This window comes from Suricata suricatta, chromosome 6, assembly GCF_006229205.1.
Source record: "Suricata suricatta isolate VVHF042 chromosome 6, meerkat_22Aug2017_6uvM2_HiC, whole genome shotgun sequence".
Classification (NCBI taxonomy): domain Eukaryota; kingdom Metazoa; phylum Chordata; class Mammalia; order Carnivora; family Herpestidae; genus Suricata; species Suricata suricatta.
The window spans coordinates 134,721,069-134,744,708 of record NC_043705.1 but is presented as its reverse complement, the minus strand read 5'-3'; the positions used below and the strand labels follow the sequence as shown (position 1 = coordinate 134,744,708).

At 42.1% G+C, this 23,640-nt stretch overlaps 1 long non-coding RNA gene across 1 annotated transcript in view; it reads right to left on the bottom strand.

Annotated features, from left to right (window-relative positions):
- Window positions 1–262: 262 nt before the first annotated feature.
- The window catches only part of LOC115293267, a 48,849-nt gene continuing 25,471 nt past the window's right edge, over window positions 263–23,640 (bottom strand). The window contains exons 2-3 of the long non-coding RNA XR_003909458.1: window positions 10,382–10,493; window positions 263–335 (exon numbers count right to left, since the gene is read on the bottom strand). This is a non-coding gene — a long non-coding RNA (uncharacterized LOC115293267). The remainder of the gene's footprint in view (window positions 336–10,381; window positions 10,494–23,640) is intronic.

Below are 23,640 nucleotides of genomic sequence, written 5' to 3'. Positions count from 1 at the left end.
CTTTGACCTGCTCATCCTTCTCTATCAGGCATGTTCCTGGGGAAATGAAGCTGAGAGCTACCTCCCTATCTTGGGAAACACAGCTTTTCTGAGGCAACATTTTCCAAGCATTTAACATGGGTTTTCCCACCCCACTTTTTAATGGACAGTTGATATAATTTATTTTTCCCTAGTTATGCTTTTTTCTTGCTTTCTTCCCTGGTTTTTGTGAATGGAGTAATTTTGCAATTTGGTTCCACTTTTTCATCTTACCCCAAAAGTCAAGTAATTGCATTTCTTCCAGTAATAGTAGTCATCATTTAATTTTCCTTTCTACTTTGCTGTGTTTCTCTAACCTGTGGAGAAAATGGAAATGCCCAGTTAACAACGTGAACTCCGTGAGTCTGAAGTTTTCTGGCAAAAGGAAAAAGGAAAAAAAACAAAGTTCACACCTGGCTTGTATTTCACAAGGATTCCACAGCTTTCTTTTTTTTTTTTTTTTTTCTTTTTCTTTTGGATTCCCATGGGCTTTTCAACATATCTATGTTAGCATTTTTGTGTAGCATATATTAGTAAATAAAAGCTTTGATTTTTTTTATCCTAGCTCTAAGGGAGAAAACAGGCATTGTGTTTAATATGCACTGTATCAACAGCCATGGCCAGATTCCAACTCATTCTTTGATTTAAATCTTTATATTTAGTTTAAAATAATTCCTTCCCCTCCCCACCACCCAGGTGTTTTCTAATTATGTAGCTTATTGGCCTGAGAGTCAGCAAATGCTGGCTCAGGCTGCCGTCCTCAAGGATTTGTCTTCCTGAAGGCATTCAGGGTTCTTAGATTTCCTCTCTCTTAAATATAGAACAGGGGGTCCGTATAATAATGTCGTCTACATTATAAGTTGAGGACAAAAAGCGTGTGGACTTCTGCCCTTAATTCTCTCTAACTTACATTGGGTTTGGTTTTCAAATGACGGCAAAACGCTGCGTGGTGGTAAAACTTCAGTTTCAGAATGGGGATCCTGTGGCTTTCCAGCCGTGGGAATTGAACACCCTTGAAAAAGATTTTATAGAGAACCGAGTAAAAGTATTTTTCTCGGATTAAGCCAAGTGCTATTTAGAAGTGACACTATGGATTAGGCATGGCTAGATTTCAAATACAGGGTAGTCTAGTCAGTCAGCTGACTGTAAACCATTTGTATGTGTCAGACCACGTGTCCTAATTTTTCGTCTGGAAAACATGGTCCCTGTATTTGTTTTCCGGGACTAACATAAACAATAGCACAGACTGGCTGGTTTGAACAACAGAAATTTGTTTTCCCATGGTTCCTGAAGCTGGAAGTCCGAGATCAAGGTGTTGGCATCTCTGCTTTCTTCTCAGGCTTTGCTCCTTCGCTTGTCGATGCCTACCTTTTTGAGATGTCTTCACATGCCTTTTCTTCTGTGTCCTAATTCCTTCTTCTTGTAAGGAGACCGGTTAGGTTGGATTAGGGCCCAGCCATATGACCTTATGTTACTTTGATTACCTCTTTAAGGACCCTGTCTCCAACTACCGTCTCATTCTGACGTACTGTGGGCTAGAACCTCAACGTGTGAATTGGGGGGATGACACAATTCAGCCCATAACAGTTCCTATAGATCCCATCCTTTTCTGGCGCCTGGTAGGCACTTGGGGCCCAAACACCTTCAGAATCTTTATTTTATTACATGGAAGAATGATCCTGACCTCAAGGGTTTGACACACTGCTGGATACCATCAAAGAATGTGGAGTGTTTTATTCCCAGAGAAAAATAAATCCAACAATATAAATATAATAACATGTTATTATTGTATTATAAATATCAGTACTTGGAGTGCCTTTAGGTAATCAATCATTTAGATTAGCAATTGCAGTATCTTAGACCACAAGCTATGATAAGTACCTACTAATTCGTTTAAATTTGTAAAGTGATGGATTAACATTTCATCACTTATTGTGAAGCAGGCACTTTGCTCTGCTTGGAGAAAAAGAATATTGTGTCTGCCTGTCCTCAAGGGGTTTCTACATTCAAATATCAAAGATTCCAGATGCACTGGGTCATGGATCTGAGTCAGCCAGGAATCAGCTGGGCTCCCCACCAATAGCCTTCTTAGATGGAGATCAAAGCTGAAATCGAAGTGCCTCCCACCCGACAATGGCAAGTTCACTGCTGTCTCCAAAACTTGTGTGCATTCCTGTGTGCAGGGTCACACTCCTGGCCACTTATGTCTGCAGCTTCCAGCTTCTGCTGAGTTTTCGCCCTTCATTCTATGTCTTACAGCTGGTGCTTTTTCTTTTCCTTGGATTCAACCCAAACATGGGACATAACCCTTGATTATTTGCTCCTCCCGTTAAAATACAACACACACGATGCAGCTGTAAGTGGCAGGTTTCTGCCGGCGAGTTGATGACAAGGAAGGTTACATGGCGAAGCCAGAGAGCAATGAACTTAAGATGGAATAATAGACTGGCCTATCCTTCCAAATGTGTCTTGGGCATTTCCACCAACTCTAATTCCTTCCTTACTCCTCACTTCTCCTTTCTTCTCTCTTCCTCCACCTCCCTTCTGGGCTCTCCCCCTCCTCACTCACACCAAGCATCCAGGTCTCCGTCACGAATTAGGCAGAGCTGCTTAAAAGTATTTTTCTGCAATTTGCTTCTAAATCACACCCTCAGGATCACTTTCTTTTTAAAAATTTTTCATTAATTTATTTTTGAGACAGACAGTGCAAATGGGGAGGGGCAGAGAGAACAAGAGACACAGAATCCAAAGCAGGCTCCAGGACTTGAGCTGTCAGCACGAACCTGAAGTGGGGTTCAAACCCAGGAACCACGAGATCATGATCTGAGCTAAAGTCGAACGCTCAACCGACTGAGCCACCCAGGCTCCTCCTCAGGGTCACCTTCTATCCCTATGGGGCAACAGGTGTTTTCTTATACAACATGAACCTTAGAGCAAAGGGTGAATAATGGATTTTCTAAATTTGATATTTACTGAAAAAGACGAAGTGTCAGCATCTAAGCTGTAGAAATTTATACCTATTTTGTGAAAAAATTGGGAAAAGATGTAAGTAGCCCTGCCTACAAGTGTTTGAAACTTGTCACAGAAGGAGGAGACTTTAATGGGGTCTTGAGTGATGAAAGAGGAAATAAGAATTCCCCCTCTGCCTTCCTCGTTCTATGGGACATGGGACAGGAGCATCAGGGGTGAGGGGACACTCTGTATGGCTGAGCAGAGGGTCCGAAAGGTGGGAGGCTGGGAAAGGAAGGGAAGGGAGAGGCTGGGCCCACATTTCAGAGAGCCTGTGGCAGATCTGAAGGCAAAGGTTTCAGTTAAAATTTTTATTTGTTTCATCTTTCGCAGAGAATTTTCTGCAAAGGTCTACAGAGAACAAAAGGTGAGGCAGCTGAAGGCTCTCCACCCCTAATGTCAGCACCTCTGTTTACTCAGAGAACAGGAAGATGCTTAGAGGGGAAATGTCTTTGGTCCCTCACCTGTCTATCATGAGGATATACTTCCTCACAATGTAACAAGTCTCAGGGGCCTTCCTGGGTTCCCGGCTTTAAAAGGAAAGTTTTTGGGGCACCTGGGTGGCTTAGTCAGTCAAACATCTGACCCTTTTTTTTTCAATGTTTATTTATTTTTGAGACACAGAGAGAGACAGAGCATGAGCTAGGAAGGGGCAGAGAGAGAGGGAGACACAGAATCTGAAGCAGGCTCCAATCTCTGAGTTGTCAGCGCAGGGTCCAACGTGGGGCTCAAAGTCACTAACTGTAAGATCATGACCTGAGATAAAGTCCAACGTTTAACTGACTGAGTCACCCAGGCGCCCCAACTGTCTGATTCTTGATTTCAGCTCAGGTCATGATCCCAGGGTCCTTGAGATCGAGCCCCGCAACAGGCTCCAAGCTGAGCTGTTGAATCTGCTTGGGATTCTCTCTCTCTCTCTCTCTCCCTCTCTCTCTCTCTCCCTCTCTCTCTCTCTCCCTCTCTCTCTCTCTGCCCTGCCCCTCCCCCACTCTTAGGCATGTACACACACACTTCCTTTCTCTCAAAAAAAGAAAGAGGGAGGGAACTTTTTATAGAAAGGGCAAAATTATAACTCCTGTGAAGATGAACATATCAAATAAATTCTTTAATACATGAATTAAATGAGGAAACAAAGAAGACCTTACAACCGGCTCAAAAGACAATTCAAACAATACACACATGCATAGGCAATCAGGGATGCTCAAATAATTCTTATAAAATAGAGGCAAACCGTTTGTGGAATGGAGAGTCATGAAATCACTTAAAGACATGAAAAGTGCAAGCCTCGAAGAATCGTATAATCTGGAAGGGGAGCTACACCCAGAAAGTGGATTTATATCCATCCATTCAAAGCCTTCCACAGGTCGTCCTCACTTTGGTAAACAGGTAGACCTTGTGGGTGTATCTTGGTGAAATATGAAACTACCATGGTGGGTAGTTTGCTTAAAGGTTCAACCTCCAAGGGGCTGATGTAGAAGGAGCTTTACCTGGGAGAGGGTCCCTCCTGGTCTCTCCTCCTTAACCTCCTTCAGGAGGGCTCTTCCCCATCCATATTTCTGATGTTCTGTGCCCTTTACTCTGACAGGGGATTTTTGACTTAGCACTGTGGGTATTTCTTCCTTGGAAGGTATCACTCCAGTCTGTCCTTCTGTGCCATGACTTTGGGGAGATCACATAAGCCAAAAAAAATTTTTTTAACATTTATTCATTTTTGAGAGAGAGAGAGAGAGACAGACAGAGCATGAGTGGAGGATGGGCAGAGAAAAGAAGACACAGAATCTGAAGCAGGCTCCAGGCTCTGAGCTGTCAGCACAGAGCCCTACGTGGGGCTCAGACTCAAAACGTGAGATCATGACCTGAGCCAAAGCTGGATACTTAACTGACTGAGCCACCCAGGCGCCACAGCACAAAAGCAAATTTAGATCCATTATGTGTTCTAGACGAATAACACAAATAATCTTCTATTATTTAGTGGTGATACACACTGATCCGTATTTACTGTCAGTGTTTCTGTACAAGCAAGTGAAGCGGCTGTTACAGAATGAGAGGGAAGGCCCTCCAGCGACTTGAGGACATTCCTGCTGCTTGTCCAATGTCCGCCAAAATGACTGTCTGAATCATCCAAATTCAATGCTGTGATCCTCCAGTGGGGCGAATGCACTCAGAAGATACGAAAGGTAAGCCCGTCGGGAGTGGGCAAACATGTGAAAACCATTTATTTTTAGTTTTTCTCTCATACTTTTCTAAAATTTAATTTTTAAATTTACAAGCAGTAAAACTGACGTTTTATTGGCTGCAGGTCTCTGGGTTTTAACACGTGGCTGTTAAACATATGTGTGTATGTGACCATCACTCTAATCAGGACATGAGAGTTTCATTGAATAAATCATCCTTCTAAGGTGCACACTGAAGACGTTTTGCTAGCGGAGAAGCATGAACAAAACCGTTTTGATACAACCATTACTGAGAGTAGTAATAAAAGTTTTTAACTGGAGGCTCCTTGGAGGCTCAGTGGGGGAAGGATCTGACTCTTGGCTTCAGGTCACGATCACAGGATTGGTGGGTTCGAGTTCTGCATCGGTGGTGCAGAGCCTTCTTGGGATTCTCTCTCCCTCCCTCTCTCTCTCTCTCTCTCTCTGCCACTCCCACACAGACACCTGCCAGAGTCCAGCTCCAGCAGGTCCAGGGCTCCCTGAAGGATGGACGGTGTTAGCACGAAAGAGATAGGAATCGACGAAGGGGGAAGGGAATGAGAGAGTCAAGAGGTTCTTTCTGATCAGCAGGCCGGCATCTCTGCACGGCTGGCTGGCATCTCCGCTCTGACGGAGAGTCAGCCTTTTTTATTAACAAATGTATGGGGTACAAAACAGAAGTGGAAATTGCCTAATATAATGATTTCTGATGACAAATTTTTTAGTATGTAAAAATTTCCCAGAACATAGATTGGTAGAAGACTCGTGCATCATCTTTATCAATAATGGTTAAAGTAGGTGACTTAGATGCTTATCACATGGGGAAGGAAGTTATCCTTAGCATTCAAAAGCAAGACAATGTGTTTAGCATAGCAAAGGCAAAAGTTAGTTCTTTTGTGAGCAGGGGTCAATAGCCTGTTTTCAAGGGGAAGAAAAACAGGTTTTCTCAGGAAATGTAATATTTGCTCCTATAATCACAAAAGGAGAAACTCCTATAAGAAGTTATTTCACAAGGTACAATTCACATATTTTTAGTAGAAGAAGGCAAGTCACTCCTGACATCAGTCAGTCAGGTGCCTTGGGGGTCGGTGCTCAAGCAGAAAGTGAGTGGGGGTTGAGCGGGTGCAGATGCCAGTCACCATCTGATGGTGGGAGGTCTTGCAAACCTGCCTAACTTCAGAAGTGGCTCCCAGCAGACATCTGCCCACTGTCCCTCAAAATAAATAAACTTAACAAAAAGTTTTTAATTGGGAAAAATGTTATAAGCTGATTTTTTTTTTTAAGAAGGTAACTGGTCAGCAGAGCCCCTGGAGGTTGGAGATCATTGTAACTACTCAGGGAAAAATGCTGAAGGCCCGATAAATGAATGGCAGAGGAGAAAGGCTGGATTCAAGAGACTTTTCCGAGGAAGGGAGGTGTAAATGGACATGGGCATGAAGGGGAGGGAGCCATTGACCATGGGCGTTGGGTTTGTTGCATGGAAGGCAGGGGTGAGGTTGATCCCATGGGTGCGGAACCTGACTGCAGAAGGGGCGGTAAGGCTAGGGGCCATGGGGATAATGAGTCCAAGTTCATTCTATGAACTAGTGGAAATAACATGGAGCTGTGAAGGCCTTGGGGGTGCATATCTGGGTGACCCATTGGATTTGTAGTTTATAATTACAGCCATTTGGAGCCGGCCCCATTTCTTATCTGTCATATAACAGGACTCATCTTGCATTCCAGGGTTTCAAAAATGTTTTAAAAGGAATACTTCTTTTTTAATTATTATTATCTTTTTATGTTTGTTTTTATAAAATAAGAGGTATGGCTGACATATAACATTGTATTAATTTTAGGTGTTCACCTGATGATCTGATGTTTGTATACATTCCAAATGACGACCTCCGTAAGGTTAGTTAGTATTCAACAGCACAAGTTGCAACTTTTTTCTTGTGAGAGCACTTTTAAGATTCCCTCTTTCAGCAATTTTCAAACATACAACACAGTACTGTTGATTCCAGTCACAACGCCAAATGTTACATCCCGGTGACTTATTTATCTGATAACTGAAAGTTTATGCTATTTGACCACCTTCCCTGAAAAGGACGCTTCAAGCATTTTTTTTTCTTTTTTTAAGTTTATTTATTTATTTAGAGAAAGTTTATTTCTCTAAATGATTTATTTCTCTAAAAGTTTATTTATTTAGAGAGAGCATGAGCGAGGGAGGGGCAGAGAGACAGAGAGAGAGACAGAATTGCAAGCAGGCTCCATGGTGTCAGCGCAGAGCCAGATGCAGGGCTCAAACACACAAACTACGGTATTATGACCAGAGGTGAGATCACGAGTTGAACACTTAACTGACTGAGCCACCCTCCCCAAACCCCCTCCAGACACCTCTAGAAAGGACACTTATTTAAAAAAATTTTTTTAAACCTTTATTTATTTTTGAGAGATAGAGAGAGATGGAGTGTGAGAGGGGGAGGGACAAAGAGAGAGGGAGACACAGAATCTGAAGCAGGCTCCAGGCTCTGAGCTGTCAGCACAGAGCCCGACGTGGGGCTTGAACTCATGAACTGTGAGATCATGACCTGAGCTGAAGCCAGACGCTTAACCGACTGAGCCACCCAGGTGCCCCCCAAGGATACTTCTTAGTCCTCTTGGAAGTTGTAGTTCATACTTCTGACCTGTTCAACCTTAGGGGTGTTTTCAACTAGAAACCAGTGTGGCATCTGGCCATCAACAGCCACCATGAGTAGGTCATGGATTTTCTGTCTTAACGCCTTTGCTGCCAAAAATTCAGCAAGACTAGAGCAAAGAGCTTGATAGGAGGGAGCTGAAGATGAGGCGGAAGTGTGGGGTCTGTTTATCTGAACAGATACCTGTTTATCTTTATAGCCAGAGCTGATGCTCTAATGGGCTGAGAAGAATACCCGGAAAGGCCTTGGGTTTATTTTCGAGTAAAAGCTAAAGACCATGATTGCGGGACTTTAGACAGGGTCTTAAATGTGATCTGATATTATTTCAGCAGGTTTGCTCTGGAAGCCGTTTTGAGCAATGGTCTCACAATTTGCGGGCAATACTTGAACCTCAAAATGTATGCAAGAAAATAGTAGAAGAAAACTGGGCGCAAATGAATTCTTTAATCTGGAAAAAAAAAGAAAGACTAAACTCCACTGCTACTTAATACGCTACTTCAGAGCAGCCCATGTGTGTCATTTATAAATAAACGTGCGCTGACTGAGAAGGCCTATTCGGAAATATTTTACTGATGGGGATAAAATTATGGTCTTCTGCTTTTACTTTAAAATAAACCCAAGGCCCTTCCGCGTTTCCTTTTTTGTCCATTACGGGACAGAAAAGAGGAAGACATGAAGCAGTTGGATAAAAAGGAAGAAGCAGATGTGAATGGTATTTAGGTTTCGGTGATTGATGGATGGTTTGTGAGTGAATCCTTGATAAAACTCTTGTCCCCGCCGTGAGGAATGTCTTGCCTTTCTAGAATGTATGCAGAACTGCCGTCATTTCCGCGATGGCATTGTGCCCTAACTAGTTATTTAGCCCTTATTTTCCTCTCAGTCTTTTGGAGATGTATTCCCAGCAATTTAGAGGAATTTTACATTCAATGTTTTAATAACTCAAAATTGGAAGAGATACATATTTTTGAGCCAGAGCATGTCCCATATGATGCCAGGCTGCCGGTTTTTGCTTCAAGAATGAAATAATCATGCACTATTAAATGTTGTGTGATCGGGGTGAAGACTGACCTTACCATTCTGCATTACAGCCTAGAAATGACTATGCTTGGGCACTTATTGATGTCTACTCTTTGAAATGTGTGCGGCAATTCAGGACACTATTAAATACTCACATTTTACAAATGTCAAGTGTGAGAAGCCAGATGAAGCATCAAAGTTATTTCCCCCTTAATGAAAATGTAACAGTCAAAATTAGCCAGAAAAGTTATTTTCCAAGCATTTCCTTTTGGATCCGTAAGGAATGCTGACTATTCAGGAAACAGTAGTTGCATAAAGGAGATTTGGGTCCCATGATCCGGCCAAAGCTTTGCATGAACAGCTGCTTATCTCACAAGTGGAATTTCCTGTTAATAGTCTTGGAGACTAATTGTTCATCAGAAGTATAACAAATGTCAACAAATATCACAAATGTGTTACGTCTTAATTGCCAAGAGACAGCAGAAATAGTTCAGATGTTTGGCTTGGTTGTGCTTAAAAGGCATCAGCACAATCTCCAGTTTTTGTCACAAACTACTCTTGACCAGGTGAATGCTATTCAGAGAAACTGGTTTGTTTAAATGCCCTTTGAATTTATAGCAACCTACGGCTGAAGAAATGACAGGCTGAGGGAAGAAGCAAAAGTCTGACTTCAAACAATGTTATTATAAAGCACCTTTGTTTTGAATGGATTTCACATAGTTTTCATCCCAAAGACATGGAAATAAATTGTCTTAGAATAAAAATGCTTCAAATGGGCTCTTAAATTCTTTGGCAGAACCACAAAGATGTCTACTTTTTAAAAAATATTTATTTACTTATTTTGAGAGAAAGAAAGAGTGGAGGAGAGGCAGAGAGACAGAATTTCAAGCTGGCACCCTGCTGACAACACAGAGCCTGACGAGGGTGGCGTTCAGTCTCATGAACCAAAAGATCATGACCTAAGCGGAAACCAAGGGTTGGATGTTTAATTTTTTTTTATGTTTTCAATTTATTTTTGAGAGACAGAGAGAGAGAGAGAGCACAGCAGGGGAGGGTCAGAGAGAGAGGGAGACACAGAATCTGAAGCAGGCTCTAGGCTCTGAGCTAGCTGTCAGCACAGAGCCCGATGTGGGGCTCAAACCCACGAACCGTGAGATCATGACCTGAGCCAAAGCCAGACGCTTAACCGACTGAGCCACCCAGGTACCCCCATCTACTTTTTATTTTATTTATTTTTATTTTTTTAAAGTTTATTTATTTTTGGGAGAGAGAGAGAAAGAGAGAGACAGAGCACGAGCAATGGAGGAGCAGAGAGAGGGAGACATAGAACTTGAAGCATGCTCCAAGCTCTGAGCTGTCAGCACAGAGCCTGATGCAGGGCTCGAACCCATGAACTGTGAGATCATGACCTGAGCCGAAGTCGGATGCTCAACTGACTGAGCCACCCAGGCGTCCCATCCCATCTACCTTTTAGTGTGAGATGTGAGTCACTTCAGGTGGAGGTCCCGGTGGTAGGAAGTAACATCACCATCATCAGGGTTCTGATCAGAAGCGAAAATTTAGTCTCAGTACCAACCTCCTGAAACACAAGAAAGCACATTTTAAAAAAGCATTTCCATTTTTTCTCCCTCCTAGTAAAATTAGCATCTTGCATGAAGGTGCAGACTGGGGAGATGTCACAGGAAGGTGGAGGAGGAGGAGCTCAGCACCTGCTCAGTCCTCTGGAGTAGTCATCCCGTCTTGCTCTGTTACGTCTTTTCCCTCCCTCTTCCATGGTGTCAAATGTGGTTCCTCTGCCAGATACACATGAACACGGAACTCAGGCTCCGAGAAACCAGAGCGCTCATCTTACCTTGTTGGCATCTTCTCCTGGGCTGGGGGTAGGATCGTCACAGGCATTGGGACCCTGTTTCTGGTCACAAGGAGGGAAGTTTACTTATGCTCCCCTCTGCTAGCTTGTTTGTTGCTGTGCATTTCTAGCCATTAACTCTCTCTCTCTCTCTCTGATCTCTCTGACACTTGTGTGTAGTCCTAGAACTTCCACGGCCCATGATGATTAGCCTCCACATACCACTGAAGGAGGCTTGGCAAGTGACTGAACACGTGGGGTGGTATTTTCTATAGGTTCCTGTCTGTGACCAATGCTCTGTGTTTATACATCGTGTTTTGATATTTCTGAATAGCTCAATTTTCTGGGTTAATTACAGGTTCTTGTAAGTAAGCCATAACACAATATCGTATATCCATGAATTTAATAAACACTTGGTGAGCATCCCTTCCCACAAGCTCTGCTATAAGTGGGGCAGGTAGGAACAAGTAAGACGTCTCCTGCCCCCAAGGTACTCAAATGGCAAGGTGACAGAAGGAAGGTGCTGGCAAACTATTTAAGGGCTAAGTCTCAAGGTACCAGCTGTTTTTGTTGGAAGAAAAAGAGTGTGTGACAGAGATGGAAATGATTTACAAAGCCTAAAATATTTATTATCTGGCCTCTTACAGCAAAAGCTTGCAGACCCTTGACAGGGACTGTAATACAAAGTAGAACATTTAAAATTCTATTGGGAATGGTCAGAGGGCATTGGAGTCCAGAGGAGGGAACGGTTACTTTTGACTAATGGGATCATGGGGAGGGGGGCTGTGGGTGGAGGAGATGAACCTTAAAGAGAGGATGGAGTTTTAATAAAAGGAAATGAGAGAGAAGCCATTTCAAGGTGAGGGAAAGAAGGGAGAGAACAGTCAGATCGGTGTTTCTCAAACTCTGGCGGGAATCCTCTGGGAAGCTTGTATGATGTATTAAGTCCAGACCCTAAATTCCAGAACAGATGAGATCAAATACACTTAAATGCACGCTGAATCAGAAACATAATCACACAGAAAGAATTAGTTCAAGAGATTTTTGAACTCAGGACTCCAACTGGACATCCCTCACGGGAAATGGATCAAGACAGAAACTACAAACCAGTCTTAGACTTTTCAGCAGTTTTAGTAGTAGTCGTAGTAATAGTGTGATTTTGATGCCATCTTATTTGTAGTAGAAATAAAGCGAATTAGTAGATATGTCAGGTTTATGAAGAATCAAGATCTCTGGTGTAAGAAAAAAGGAGGTACAAGTTAAAAAGTCAAAGAAGAAGATTAAACTGATTGTAAATTTGGTATGAGCTCATGATTTATATGCATGCATATACCTTAGTTCTTGATTTAAAGTGTGTGTGCGTGTGTGTGTGTGTGTGTGTGTGTGTGTGTGTGTATTTCCATGGAAAGACCTTAAAACCGTGAGATGTCTGCTGTGGAGACGTGGTTTCTAAGTATCACTTCAAGGAGCCAGTCATCTTGGAGAAATGACTGATTCTAGGTCCAGTTCATGGAAAGGTCAAGGTAAGAATGGGAATCTTCTCATTCCAGAAAGGGAAGAAGTATCCAAAACAAATAAAGTCATCTCAAAAGGTCCTAAAGCAACTTGACAGCATTCCCATTAGGCAAATTTGGGACACTTTGAGAATTAAAAAGAATGATAAATGGTATTGATTTAAACTATGGAATAAAAACATGCATAAACTTATAGCTGAGAGAAGAAAGAGAGAAACAGAGGAAGGAGAAAAAAAACCCTCACTTGCCTTCACTGGAAATGACTATGAGAAGAGCTCTTTGCCCTGAAAATTGGTGATTAAGTGAAAAGAATTAGCATTTACTCTGTTTTTATAATAAGAACCATAATTCATCTCAAGTGGGTGAGAAAATGCTTTTTTCTCCCCATGGGAGAACACCCGAGAAATTTTGAGAATGACAGTCCTAAACAGCGATCACGTGACTTGCCTGCATTGTGTATGTAAAATGTTACAGCTCCTGTGGAAAAGAATTGAGCAGTTTCTTACACAGTTACACACACAGTTAGTAAACAACTAAGAAATCCACCCTATTCTTGGGGCACTTGGGTGGCTCAGTCAGTTAAGCTTCCGACTCTTGATTTTGGCTCAGGTCATGATCTCACACTTCGTGAGGTGAGCCCTGCGTTGGGCTCTGCACGGACTCTGATGCAGACTCTCTCTCTGAACCTTCCCTCACTCACCAATGTGCCCTCTCTTTCTCAAAATAAGTAAGTACATTTAAGACAATTAAAATAATTTAAAAAAAGAAATCCTATTTCTAAGTGTTTACCCAAGTGAAATGAAAACCTATGTTCACACAGACTCCTGATGGAGAATGTTTTTATGGCTTTATTCACAATTGACCCAAACTGGGAACAATGTCCCTCAACTTGCAAATGGGAAAGAAAGCACTAATGAATTCCTACAATGGGCTAGGACTCTGCAATAAAAAGGAAAGAACTAGCAATACAGCAAACAACATGGATGTCTCTAATTATATTGTTAAGTGAAAAAAGCCAGACTTAAAAAGCCACACAATGTATGCTCCCATGTATGTGACACCCTGGAGAAAGGAAATCTAAAGGGACATAATACATATCAATGGTCCCTGAGAGATGCAGTTGCGGAGGCACTGACCAAAATCCTTGATGTGGGCAAATTTTGGGGGTGGGGGGCAGGGGAGCTCTTCTATCATCTTCAGTATTGTGGTAGTTACAGATTACTGTACATACACCTGTCAAGAATTGCAAAACTATACAGAAAAAAAAGATGAATTTTTATGATACATGAATTATGCCTTAATACAAAAGTGAGAAAAAAATACCATTTTGCAAGTCTCAACTCAAGAGTTCTTTCTGGCTCAGGGCATCAACGCACGCTAAAAGTATTAGATAAAACTTTGTTGGGAGAACAGGTCATTTATGTGCCAGGATATCACTTATCATTGCTAATTGCAAAGAGGAAAAAAAATTGTCTTCATGGAGAAGTAAGATGGTCATCCCTTCAATCAAAGGTTCAAAGTCAGCATCACTAAAAGTATGACAATGTATCAAGTGTACATCTCTTATGAACTGTATTTGTCCCAAGGGCTTGGTCCAAATCTATTTTCTGTGAACTAAGGTTTCAGTTTATAACCTGCTGGGAATAGACACGTATAAGGGAAATGACATCAAGAAAAGACATTTAGACCAGTATACTTTGTAGATCATTCCACAGGACCACTGTTTAAAGTCAAGGCCTGCTTTTTTTCTTCACTGTCTCATTTATTTACCTTACTAAAAATAAATACAAAGGTAGTTTTTGTAGTTCTAGAAATTAACACAGTTCTCTGGTAAATAACGGCTGGCTGGTTTAACATGATCTCTGATTCACTGTAAATCATCAAGCAAACTTTACATATTACTAGAACAACAAAAATAGTATTATATATGCATCTTTTGAAATTTTTTGAGGGGCTAGGCTATGAAGAACAAAATGTAATAGCATTCTGTAAGGGAATGTTTTTCAAGAAACACACCTGATTTTACGTTGTTTTCAGCCTATGAAACAATTATTATATAACCACATGTAAGACTTTAGGGAATATCCACTATATTATGTATCCATGTTTGTTATGATAGCAAAGTTGTGGAGTCAAATAGGAAACTGTTCAGTAGGAAATAATATAAAACTCTTTGGGCATTAATAATAATAATAATGATAACAATAATTACCTATTGGCCTGAATAAAGTTTCTTAGTTTGTCTGCTCAGAAAAAAAAAAGTCAAGGTGACTTAAGAAATAAATAACTAAAAGGGAGAGCAATAGACCAAAGTAGCTTAATAAGCAAATGCATTGTATGAAATTTGATTGGATTCTTTTTTTTTTAAAAAAAGCAAAGGAGAAGATTTTTTGAGACCGTTGAAGAAATTTAAATATGGACTAGATTTTAGGGAATTGTTATTTTCTTAGACATGAGAATGATATTGTGTTTATATAAGACAATGCCCTTATTTTTGGATAGTTCCACACTTAAGTACTTAGAGGTCAAATGTCATGTCTGCATATTATTTTCCGGTAGTTCAGCTCTATCTATCTATCTATCTATCTATCTATCATATTGCAAAATATTCACAATTGTGATGAATCCACAGATTTCCATTTATTATTTATTCAACTCTTTTTGATATTCAAATTTTTTATGGCAAAAAGTAGGGGGGAAATTAATACCAGATCCTACTCCAGACTAAATATATCAGGATGTCTTGAGGACAAGATTTTTTAAAAGCTCTCCAGATGATCTTTTGAAAAAAAAAATTAAAAGACCATTTTATGGGACTCTGGATTCTGTTGGTCAGGAATTCAGACAAGGCAAAGAAGAGGGTGACTTGTCTCTGTTCCACAATGTCTGGGGCATCAAGGGGATCCTGGATCCAATGTCTGGGGCCTCGAGGGCATCGTGAGCCTGGGGTTGGGGTCGTCTGGATGCATCTTCACACACATGCCTGGCAGTTGAGCCTGGCTGTTGGCTGGAACCTTAGCTGGGCTGTCAGCCAGCACACCTCCATGTGGCCTCTCCATGTGGTCTCTCTACATGGCCTGCAGGTGATTTTAATGGGAAGCAGCATTTGACCAACTTGAACAATCATAAGACTTATTTTAAACATTTATTAAAATGTAGATTCCCTGGCCCTTTTCCTGGGTCTTGAGATGTGCACTCAGGCATTCTGGAAAGGTAAGTTTGGAAAGCACTGGCTTAGGGCATCAGCCCCAGATCTGTCCCTACACCAACCACCAGATCCCATAGACAAGGGGAAATGTCATATTCTGTTGCTTTATTTCTGAACCTTTGTTCTCGTTCCTTTCCTTGATTCCTTGACTTTTGTGCTGCCTCCAGCTTTGCCTTCCTGTTGGCTGTGATTGTGGTTCTCCCATGGCTATGTGGTTTTTGTTGTTTTAGTTGAAACACTTGTCTAAGCCCTTGGAACATCTTTCCTCAAGACATGATTATGTGGGAATAGAAACTGGGTATATTAAGATAAACCGGGAGAGAGAAAAATGAGCCTAGCTCATCCCAGGTCTCAAATGTTAGGCTAAGGATTTTGACCTCAAGTCAACATGCAATGGTAGTCCAGAGAGTTTCTTGCTCATGAGCACAAAAGGATGTGCGATATGAAGGCTAATCAGAAGCAATGAGAGCCTGGAGGCAAGAAGAGCAGGTTAGGGACTAGGAGAAAAGTTTACTTATAAAAAACCCAGCATTGCCCCCTATTCAATTATGCACTGTAATTTGATGACTTGTCCTAAATTCATCTAGAAGGCACTCCTTATTTCTAAATAACCAGTTGAAACTATACCTCTACTAAATTGAAGCAGAATTTTACAAATAAAAACAAACAAAACAAAGCAACAACAACAAAAAATAAACAACCACCAGTATATCTAAATAATAACACCAATGAAAAGTCTTCTTCTTTTTTTAATGTTTATTTATTTTTGAGACAGAGAGAGGCAGAGCATGAGTGGAGGAGGGGCAGAGAGAGAGAAGGAGACACAGAATCTGAAGCAGGCTCCAGGCTCTGAGCTGTCAGCACAGAGCCTGACGTGGGGCTTGAATACACGAACCAGGAGATCATGACCTGAGCTGAAGTCAGATGCTTAACCAACTGAACCACCTAGGTGCCCCTGGAAAGTCTTCTTAGAAGATAATCTATTACACTGGTTGAATGTCATGTCTGCCCATTATTTTCTGATAGTTCAGCTCTATCTATCTCAGAAGTATTTATCAAGATGGTGGCAATCTCAGTTTAAGGAGAAGATGGATCTAGAACACCTTATTTTCAAATCTCTTACAGACCATCATCACATTCCTGGGCATTGGTGTTGATTTATAAAATGAAATAAACATCCTATCTTCTAAGAAGCAGGACTATATTGTTGACTTATAAGCTACACTGTAAATTGATTCTAAGCCAGTCACAGTGTATATGAAGTGGTCAAAGGAGGTCATAATCCTCCATTTGTCTTGTTTCCCTCTTGACCACGAAGACTAAAGCTAAGCTCAACTTGGCACCTGTGGACCTTTATCTTAGTGGCATGACTTTCCAGCCACCTGATCTATGATGATAATGTAAAACCAAGGAAGAGCCTCCATAACCAAATTAGAATGAGAAATATGTAATCTTCTGAGGCGAGTTCCATTGGTATCTATCAAGTTATTATTCACTTATACTGGTGGTTTTTTGTTTGTTTGCTTTTTGTTTTGTTTGTGTAAAATTCTGCCTAAATTTAATGAAGGTATACTTCCAACTGGTTATTTAGGAATAAGGAGTGACTTCTAGATGATTAAAGACAGGTCATCAAATTACAGCGCATAACTGAATAGGGCCCAATGCCCATTTTGCTTTATAAGCATAGTTTTACTGGGACATAGCCACACTCATCCTTACATCCTTCCTATGGCTGCTTTCAAACTACAAGGGCAGAGTTGGAATAGCTGAATCAGAGACTGGATGGCCTGCCAAGCCTGAAGTGTTCACTGCCCTGTCCTTTACAGAAGTTTCTTGACCCCCAAACTAGGAGAATGATTTTCTCGTTATCTGGTACAGTACAATCTGCACATGATATTGGAGGAAGGACAATGTGAGGAATGAAAACTTCTCTATCCATTTTCTTTTAAGTCAGGAAAGTCTAGTTGGGAAAAACAAATTCAAATTCCCTTTCGTGTGTCTATTTTTTGAAGCTGTTTTTTTTTTCTTGCTTTTTTTTTTCTTTTTTGAAGGAACTGTTAGTAGATTTATATTTGGCTGAACAACAGTCAGATCTCTTCTGTGATTAGTGGTGTAGAGGTCAAGCTCATGGACTCTGGAGACAGAGCCCAAGTCCATGCCTCAACAACTCCACCAACCTTCTGTACCACCTTTTAGCAAGTCATTTCACTCTTCTGTGCTTTGGCCTCACCTGTAAGACTAGAACATGCTGTCTAACATTTTAGGAGGATTCAATGAGTTCATGTACAGATGACTAAAACAGTAGCTGCCTAAAGTCAACACTAAGTAACCGGCAGCTCTTTTTAGTGCCAATTTGATACAGGATCATCTACAGCCAACGTTTCTTGATGAAACTATCAACACTCTTCTTGCCAGTGATGACTTAGGGTATGAATATGTTCAGGGAGCCCTGAAATGTTTTTCCAAGTGGTTCTTCAAGTGTGGTCCCTGGACCAACAGAACCAGTATCACCTGGAAATTTGTTAGAAATGTAAATTCTCAGGCTCCACTCGAAATTTACTGTATTAGAGATTCTGGGGATGGAGACCAGCCTATGGTGTGGTGGTAAAGGCACAACAACTATAGCTCTCTAGTGGGGGAAAGAAATGCCCCAGAGTTTGCTCACTCTTGTGATTTAAATTCTCCCACTATGACTGATTGCAAGCTACCAACGTGACGTTATTGAACAGGGAGTCAGGAAGAGATGCCCACAATTGGCTCTTTGGAGCCCATAGGAGGAACCTGCTCCAGCACACCGCTGACCTGGAGATCTGTGTTTAAACAAGTTTTCCAGATGATTCTGATGCATGTTGGAATTTGAGAACCATTGCTCCAACCGATCCCCAAAGAGCTTAGTCATCCAGAGTTCTGGAAAGGAAGTGTGGCAGAGCGCCTAGGCTTTGGTAGTAGAATATCTGGGCGGGAATCTCATTCTGCCACTTCCTGACCTTAGGCAAATGCCTGGCAAATAGTTAAGTATAACTGCACATTACTTATTATTATTACTCTGGCTGCATTCCTGCTGCAGGCAAATGACACTTTCTCCAGCACTTAGAGGAGGCCTGAGGACTTTTACTGCTCCCCAATTCCCAAGGTAAGTCAGCAATGATTCTGTTCTAGGTACACTGGTTGGATTTTCCTGAAGACTTTGTCATATTATCTATTGTGCCTCTTAGTGACTCTATAGGGTGGGAAATGGTTGGTATTACCCCATTCTACATGACAACCATAAAAATAGCCAAGATTGGCATGATGATTGGTTAGACCCTGTTGTAACACTGAGTTGGGGTCCAGGATGTATACAGTCTGGAGGTTCATTTTTGTCTTTCAGTATCTGAAACTACAGAGATGGGGAGGTCTAACAAATCCTTCCTGATAATTCCAATTTCTACCACAATCCAGTGGCCGGGCTCCTGTGTGAAAGAGGTGCTAAAGAACAGAAAGGCCAGCTTGGTAAACTTGAAGTCTAAGGAGACTTCTTGAACTTCTCCAGCTATCATGTTCACACCAAGCATTCTGATCTCATGAGTGCCTGTGCTGGTCTTTTTTCCAGTTCCTCCTTTCTTGATTATCAACCTAACAGCCACCTCTGCTTCTTCCTTGTGAACACAGCCTTGATTTTGTTCAGGGAAAGTTGGTCCCTGACACACAAACTCTGACTCCAGCACTTTCCAAAAGAACTTTCTGTGGAGATAGAAACAGTCTATATCCATTATGGAGACCATGAGCTTTGGCTATTGAGCACTTGAAATGTGGCCTGGGTGGCTGGACAACTGAATTTCTAATTTTAATCATTTTAATTTAATTCTAGATTGTTTCATGTGGTTAGTGGCTACCATGTTAGATGGCGCAAAGAACTGAACCCATGACAACCCAGTCCTCTTTTCCAGGTATGGTCACGCTCACCCTGCGGCCCAGTCCTGACCTACAGGCTCCAGTGTAAAAGAAAGAGGGTGTTTGCGAAAGACTTTTCTTTCTGCTAAAGAGGAAAGAGGTAGTAAGAAGCTCATGTCCTTTTCATGCCCTGCCCTGTCCACCTCCCACACTTTCCTTCCCATCCTGCATGTTGTCATGGGCAGCGTGAAGTTTGGTGCCTTGGGAAGCCTCTTGTGGTGAAGGAGAACTTGACATTAATAAAGAAAGTGATAACTAACATTTCTATATTGTTTATTATAAGTCAGGCCCAGGCTAAGCAGTTTACATATACCAATTAACGTAATGCCAACAACCAACCTGGAAGGGGTCTGCTAGTGTTCTCTCCAATTTTACAAAGGTGGGAACTGAGACTCAGAGAAGTGCAGTCACTTGCCAGAAATTCCACCACCAAGAAGCACCAAACCTGGGATTTGAACCCAGGGAAACCAAGGGCAGAGGCTCACTGCCCTGGGAGAACCAAGAGCATTGCAGACAGGCTGCCTACCTCCAGAACCACCCATCTCCAGACTTCTTGTTATGTGGGACTTCTTGTTATGCTTAAAGCCACATTAGCTTGGGTATCCTGTGACTTGCAGCCTCAAATATTCTAACTAATGGCATATCTTTGAATGGGTCTTCTCCACCCAGAGTACCAGACTGTGCTAGCCCATTGAGTCACTCCGCCACCGAGGGCTGAGTCATAGCAGATGGGGGCTAGGAAACCATCACCATCGAAGGCATAGGGGCGCTGATGTTGAAATACCTAAAAGGAGATGCCACAGGGCCCTCCATCCCTGCCCCAGCCCAGAGCTGACAGCAAAACTCTGCCTTTGGCTTCTATCCTTTATTTTCTGTTTCTGATCGATAAAGTTTGTCCCAAGGTACTAGGGGAATGAGAAGCTCCAAGAGTAGGGAGACTTGGAAAGCGTCCATAAAAGGCTGCAATGCACATTCTTCAAGTTTCCCCTCCAAGTATTCATTATGTCCTCATCATGGAGTCAACATCTGGGTTTCCCTATCTTGCAAACCCTCTTTTGTGACTAAGAATTCAGCCCCACTTGATGCCATATCACTGATAAGTAGGTGTTTGTCTTTCCAGGCTCATGGAAACGTGGAGATATATTAATGTTTCATCTACTTGGGTAGGAGTTTACTACTCAGAAGTAAACACGGGTTTAAGAGGATAATGCCGAAAATCTCTTGCCCGTGTCAGCATGCGACACACTGAGCAGGGGACAGAGCAGGCTCCCATCCATAGGTGTCACAGGAAATTCCCCTCCATCCCCAAAGCTATCCTTCCTTGGTTGTTGCTGGGTGGCCCTCTCTGTCTCTCCGACCTTTTCCATCACCCCTCTTCCCCCTGTTAGTTCCTTGTTACCACACCTAGAATTAAGTAGAGCCAAGGCTGCAGTGACAGAATGAATGGGCTGATCTAACAGGAGGGAAGAACAAGTCTAAGTGGCCATGAGTCCCTGGGCCTAATCCTCACCACTGTCTTCATCTGGCCCTTCACTCATCTGGCTAAGAATCATGGAGTACCTAGTACTACTAAGTACCAGATGTACGATGGTGGAAAAGATCTCCCAGAGAAAGGAAACCGCTGTAGGATCCCTTGGGGGTTTTATTTCTTAATCCTATTTTAGAATTTGGTGAATCCAAAGACCTAGCATTATCTTTATATCAAACTTGTGAGTTACCAGGTTAGGTGTAACTGTCTCATTTCACATGAGAGAGCATAGAGACTGAGGTCAAGTGACTTTCTCATGGGATGTGGGTGAATGGCAGAGCCAAGCCCATCCCCCATCTTCTGTTCATGTATTTGTCCTTGGCCAGGGCAGGGCCACCCACTGCTCTGAAGCAGACCCTTGCAAGTTCTTTGACCAGGAGCCCCTCATTGCAGGGAAGGGGGGAAGACATTGCCTGTATGATCTTACTGGTTATTCTTTGAAGTAAAAATAAAATCTTGAGATCAAAGGAAACATTTTGTTGAACTCAGTCATTTGTTCTTGATCTGCTGGAAACCTTAATTTAATTAGCAATATAAACTTTGTGAAGACTTCACTTTCCCAGCTTGGTTTAACCTATACCATTTCTTTTATGTCTAAGTGACTTGGAACAAATAAGGAAAAAACTATGTAAAATATCTCACGTAAGGCATGAAGTATGCAATACGGTCTACCTCATGTGTATTTTTCAGCAGTACTGACCCGGATTTGTATACTTCTCATGCTCCGATGAGTAATAAATTAGGGCAAGAAATACCTTGGACTACATTATCTAGTTGTGGTCCAGAGAGTCAAACTTCCCAGATTCCTTGGTGTTGGAAATCACAGCATTTTAGAAAGAGGGGACGAGCGTACCCCACAAACTAGGAGCGTTGCCTATGTGTAAAGAATCCAGTCCTCACAAGAACCTGTGACATAAGTAATCCTCTACGTTTCCAAAGAAATCAAGAGGCATTCCCATGGCCACGCAGCTTGGATGGAGCTAAGGTCTGAATCCACACTGAATACCCACGGTATTGGTGGTTCACGGAGTTCACAGGTCACTAAAGAGCTCCCTGCAGACTTTCAGAAATCAGCCCAGCCCCTTCCTCTCCCATGTTAGAACTGAAGTGAGTGGGGTCCTATGACTTAAAGTGTTTGCCATGACTTAAAGTGCTTGCCCATCCCTGATGGAATACAGACAGAACTCAGGCCACTAACTCTAGAGGCTGCTCTTTTGCCTTCTTCTTTTGCAAGGGCCAAGAATGGGGAAGTTGTCTGAAGAGCATGAAGACCACCTCTGGAGTCCTTGAGGAAGCTCTTCCATTCCAGAATGTTTGACTCTTGGCAAGGGGCCTACCAAGGCATTTAAGCCACAAGAGACTGGGTCTTTTCATTTCTGTTGTGTATCGTGTGTGTGTGTGTGTGTGTGTGTGTGTGTGTTAATGGATCTGCCCTCCTCTGTGGATCCTACAATGTGCATTCATTGTAGACAGGTATCTGCCTTAGCATTTTGTTTCTGGGAGTAATACCTATGGACGTGGAGGTGGCTCCAGCAAAGACCTCAGACCCTGATCTATTTTATGCCAAAGCTATTGTTTGCAATCATTTAAATTGATCAGATCCCACCATGGAGGTGTCCACTGACTCTGGTGATAAATAACATGGCTAGACCTCGAGCCAGCATTGGTACCCTTTCCCTTTCACCTGCTAACAAAAAATGGAAGATCCTGGCAAGTGACTGTGTGGCTGCTAATATTGATGACATCTCTTTTTCTTAATAAGGCATGCTCTTACTAAAGAAAAAGAGAGAACGAGGGAGGGATGGAGGAAGGCAGGGAGGGAGGAAAGTAAGGAAGGGAGGGAGGGGGAGATGGGAGGAGGGAGGGGGAAAAAGTTGGAGGGAGGGAAATCACAAGCTACTTTTGAGAAACTTTTACCAGACGCCCCGGCTCCTCCTTACTCAAGAGTGGTGGACAGTTCAGACCCTCTAGAATAGTCTCCGTCGACTGACACTACAATGATGTCTCGTGGCCTGTGTGGCAGCAGTCTGAAACTGAACTTGCATGACCGGATGCAGCTTTCAGAAATCCAAAGCTGTTTGTACCACGTCTCTTCCCTGTGCCCCACCCCCACCCCGCCACTGCTTTCACTGGAAAAGTTCTTAAGCTTCTTACTGGAATTTGCTCTATGTGATTAAATCCCCAACAAGTAAATTGTGAGCTTGGTGTAAATCATCAGTTTTGTTTTAGAGTCGCATTCGGAAGAGTGAGTGAAAATGAGACAAATTCCTTTCTAAGGAGGCTCCTAATTCTTATAACCTAATGATACCCCTGAAATGTCACTGAAATTCAGAATCTGGGGAGAGTTTGCAAAAAACAGATTGTATGTAGTTTATGCTGAGAACTATTTCGATCTGGGTTCCAATGTGGGAGGGAATAGGAAGGAAGTGGTGAATGTGCTCCGAATTCTGTGTGCCACATTTAATGCATTTTCCCATTATTATTATTATTATTATTATTATTATTATTATTATTTGGAACATGTCCACTGAATACAGTGGCCCAAACAAGCTGATTTTTGTTGAAGGGTTTGGGTGATGGAGGGAGGGTGTTCCTCCCTCCATGTTGTTGTGCATGTTTGACACCTTCCTTAATAAAAATAAAGAAGGGGAGAAAAGGAAGAGGAAAGAGTCAGAGCAATCATCATGGCTGATG